We start from the raw sequence: 4907 nt of genomic DNA on the forward strand, positions 1-4907 counted from the left end.
GAGGCTGGAATCAAAGTAGAGTTCTAAGAGGAGAGGAAGAAGGAGCTGTTGAGTCAGATGTGGCATTAGACTGAAAATAGGTTCTACTCGAAGCAGGAAAGAGGGCTTTCGGAGACCTTCTTCAGCTCGGAGACCCAGTATGTAAACTCAGCACTGAAACCCTGCTAATCGACTAATGCTTGGAGTTGGCGTCAGAAGATGAAGGTTCAGACTCCTTACTTCAACTATCAGTAGTCATCTCTATGATACTTCTATACCGACATGACTGGGCAGGTAGGCTCCCCCGGATGAAAGATTTGGCAGGTACCTGTGGATCAACCTCTTTCTGCTACCCGATTGACAAAGCTTTCAGCCCTATCAAAGCCAGATCCCTCTCCTTTCACTCGACTTACTTCGTACCTCTCGCACTGTAGGAATTAAGGCGACTGACTTACGTACCTTATCCCTTCTCAAACATATCATGTCTCTTGCAAAGCCATATCTTCTTTCTTTTATGCTATCCTTTTTCCATGAAGTATATTAAACCATTCTTCAGGTTGATGAGCCGGAACCTGAAATAGTTTCGAATGAACCACTACCCACACCAGAAAGATTGCCTGGGGCTGATGCTTACAGCAATGTGGCCTACTTGTATACTAGTTTTCCATGGGGCTACCCAGAATCTATATGGGCTTAGGCCTGCCCAAATGATGTTCAGCGGTCTCTACCCAAGTAGCTGTGGCCCATGATCCAAAAGACCCGCAACTAGTTAATCACTCCGTGCCTTACCTTCTAACTAACCTCTTCGATTTCGCTTATCCTAACAATAATTGATTAGGCGTAGCTGTTGAAGCTGGTGGTTGTTCACACAGGCAGGCAATGTTATGTGATTATGAGGGTGTATTTGCTTCACAAGGTAGTTAGTTTGCTCATGAAACATGCATGATAGTCTTCACTCACAGCAACTTGAGTGCGGAGAAGGGGTGGTCTTACGGAAGGTCGAAGAAGGACCACTGCTTTGTTCCAGGGGTGAAGTAGCTGCTTCGAGTTGGACGTTCATGACTAGTGCCTATCCAGCCTTCACTTGGTCAACGGATTGGTTGGATCTGCTGCTTCAACTCGGTCAAATGCAACTGGTATATGTTGTTGGGGCTAAAAGTGAACTATGCCAATCACATTGATTAGGACCCATCGCATCATTAACCGGTACCAATTAATCATCCACCCTATCTCATCTTTTCTAAGCCAATTTTCTTAGGGCTCACCTGACCACCCAACCAAAGCACTGAAGGCTCTAGTCCGGGGGTTTCTTCTTCTTCTACTTGCCAGTATTAGGTTTCTTCACCTTCTTCTTAATGTCAGTATTAGGTATCTCGTCTATAGTAGGGATAGTGCCCTCTGTAGGTTCTTCTTTCATCTCATTGTCTCTCCCCTTTTTCATCTCTCTTTCCTTATGAGATAATTTTTCATGGAGAAACAGATTCTCGTTCTTAAGATGTGTTACATCATCCCTTAGCAACATGACTAGTTTTTTGCTAATGTTATCTAATCTAGACATGTCTTTGGCATCAACAGGCTTTGTATCAACCCAATACTCCCCCTCATAGACTTTTCTCCTCTTAGGATTTTGAGTAAGCCGAACATGGACATTTATGTCTTTCTTGAAGATGTTAAGTGAGGACCACTCAATCCTGAAGTTGGCTTCCACCGCTACTTGTTGCGTACGATCAGGGTCAGCGTACTCTGAAAGAAACCATTCTGGAGTGATTTCCTTATTCGCAAGCCCTTTGTACTTGACATTATCCTTTCCTTTCTCATTCCATAAGTAATAGGCCTTCGGAGCTAAAAAGTATCCTTTAACTATTCTGTCCTCTAGCTTAAACAAACCTAAGATAGAAGATGAAATCAATTCTTCAGGTAGTGGCTTACTTAGCACAACAGAGTCAATGTCCGTGTAGTAACAGTCCTTTCTCGAGGTGTAGGGGTACATATAGATCCTAGCATTGGCTGTGATTGCAGCAACAAGTTGGACAGTAGAGTTCTTCGGTGGATCCCAACAATCTGTCTCGGTATTGGTATGATAGGTAATGATGTATTTGGAATCGCTAAGCTCATCAGTAGATATCAAATTAGTCTTTCTTATTGAAACTTTGCGTCTTTCGTTATCACAGTTCTCGGTTATTGTGCCCTTAGGGTTAGTGTCGAATCTACCATATAGCGAATTCATTAGAATCTTATACACATAAGACAAAGCATCATTCCCTGACTTTTTAGCTTCTAACCTGCTTGAAAAGATAACGCTTACAAACTCCCTGAATGGACTTTCCTTCTTCTCAAAGAGGTAGCCAGAGATTGGAATCACTGTGTAGCAAATCTCTCTAGCAAACTTCAATTCTTCGCTATAGTATACACCTACAAATTCACCTGTTGGAAAGATGAGAGTACCCTCCTTCTCTCGATAGGGTAGAAAGGGCTTCTTTATAGTTTTCGGACATACTATATATGCTTCAATAAAGCCTAACATGCTATCTAACTCCCTGTCTTCCAGATTTCCATACCAGACTGGTACACCACCAGGCATTGGGTATTCCTTCATGACAAATGGATAGAGCGAGTTCACATCGTAGTAGTATAGGTCCTCCCCATAAGGCTTATACACATCCGTGTGACCACCGTAGTGTGCATGTCTTATAAAGTTGTCTTCATTTCTGCTAGGGATGTGGATTGGAAAGATTTCCTCATCGTAGTATCTCAAACGAAATATGCTTAGAGCTAGTGAGGAAAGGGTGATTTTACCCTCAATGTCCACTTTGTACAGATTCCAATATATTTCTTGTGCTTTTTTCATCACACCACCTAAGAGATAGATATCCTGCTTCATATATTCCACCAATTCATCTCTCATACTAACCAGCTTCTCAGGAGTGACTTCGCTATACTTGATAGAACCCTTCATGCCTAGATCAGGACAGAGACTCTTAGCCAACTCATATAGTTTACTAGGAAGTAGATTATAGGAATCCCTGAAGCGAAATAACATCTTTTTACCTAAATAGACGACTAACTCATAAAGCCTGTTATTCCTCATCAGAGGTTTGACCTTATATTTCGGGTGCTTACATGCGAGGTGCTTTAGCAAGAGAATACCATCGAATCTAGAAAAGTTGTGGAAGTAAATAGTTTTTACAGACTTGTGTTTTTTAACAAGAGCAGAGATCCTTAATACCAAGTCAAAAAGCACCTTCTCACTCCTTTTTTCAAACTCCGTCGGATACAGTATAGAGTAGTCTTCGCTAAAGTAGGTCTCGATCAGCATATCATTTATATGTTTACCAGGAAATACCATCAAGAGACCAGCTGCATAAGTCTTATGATAATTATTCTCATCCAGTAGCGTCTCGAGATCGAATACAATGAAGGGTCTCAGCGTAATGTTACGTTCCTTTAACGCGGGGATAGATTTTAGGCGTCTACTTACCCGGAGTTTCCTTGCTGTTAGAGCATCGCTCTCAGTTAATCCCTCTTCGGTCTTATTAGAGACATCTAAAAGAACAGAATGAAGTAAGTTCTGTCTTTCTTCTTCAGATAGGGTTGGCCTCTCCAGCTTTTTATCCTGTTCCATATAGACTCTGATAGCGACTCGAACTATTTCATCCCCCTCATAAATTTCTGAAGATTTTAAAAGGACTTTATAGAGCTGAGAATAGACCCATTTTTTTGGAAGAAAATTACCACCCTCCTCAGTCAAGGGGATAGCAGTACCTATTGAAAAAGTTATCTCCTCCCCGTAAGATCACAGCGTGGTAAGTAAAATCCCAAATTTTGCGTAACCTATGAGGGATGTGTAAGAAAACTGGTGTAAAAGATCCATTATACTTGGAGCATATAGATCCACATCATTAGTAGAAGGTTTGGGCTCGCGGAAGCTATGACTAGCTATGATTAACCATCTATGCGGATCCTGCACCCATGTCCTTTCTATACTAGCAAAGATGCGATTCAAGAACTTGTCAATATATACGTTGTATGTACAGTATGCCCTCGTGCGTATGCTGTTACCTGTGGAAAACATTCTTTCTATGCTCTTACTAGTTCGTATGCTGTTACCTGTGGAAAACATGGTTTGTATGCTGTTACTTGTAAAATACATTGGCTTTTTCTTTTCTTTAAAAGTACGTGCTATATAAGGGAAGCTCGGACTTTCTCTTCATCATAGAAAGGAAATCCTCATATTTATTTATATGCATACGACAACCATCGTTAGTATTTTCATACTCTCCGCATACAAGACGAGTATAGGCATCGTAAGAGTTCAAAATAATTTGGATCTTATCATCCCATATTTTCCTCTTACAAGAAGAAAGGCATATGTTTTCTGGGATATTTTCTTCCAAATAATACAGTAATGAATATCTTGGGATTACATGATCCATAAGATCATCTGAGATTTCTCTATCTATAGTATCATAAATATGTTTCATGATATTCAAATAAATGAACTCATTTATGATTCTTAGAGGACGCCCCAGACTAATAATAGCATTATTATAAATACCAGCAATTTTTTTGCTTTGATACGTGGAACTTATAAAGTTGTCGTGAACAGTATAGATAGGCGCTTTATAATAAAGCATCTGTTCTACCACTTTCATAGCAATATGTGCATCCTTCTGATGGATGAAGTTGACGAAGGATGAGATCTCTGTCTTCCTGCGATCTCGTGTATCAGTAGCTACTCTCAGAGTTACTTGACGTGTTTTCTTATGCAATTTATCATAAACCCAGATATTGATTGGTTCCATCTTCATATAGTCCAGGATTGTTAGAATGTTCTCTATGTCATACAATACTGGGCGATCACTAGCTGAGGCAACCCAGCCTATACTACAGATCAAACGGATAAAACATTCCATGTTATGAAACCTATC

The 4907-nt window shown here is 40.5% G+C and overlaps 1 pseudogene; it reads right to left on the bottom strand.

Annotated features, from left to right (window-relative positions):
* Positions 1–1297: 1297 nt before the first annotated feature.
* LOC145111713 (DNA polymerase pseudogene) lies at positions 1298–3601 on the bottom strand (annotated as a pseudogene).
* Between the last annotated feature and the right edge of the window lie 1306 nt (positions 3602–4907).

The sequence above is a fragment of the Lactuca virosa genome, chromosome 5, assembly GCF_052849685.1.
Source record: "Lactuca virosa cultivar CGN04683 chromosome 5, Lactuca_virosa_CGN04683_v6, whole genome shotgun sequence".
Lineage (NCBI taxonomy): Eukaryota > Viridiplantae > Streptophyta > Magnoliopsida > Asterales > Asteraceae > Lactuca > Lactuca virosa.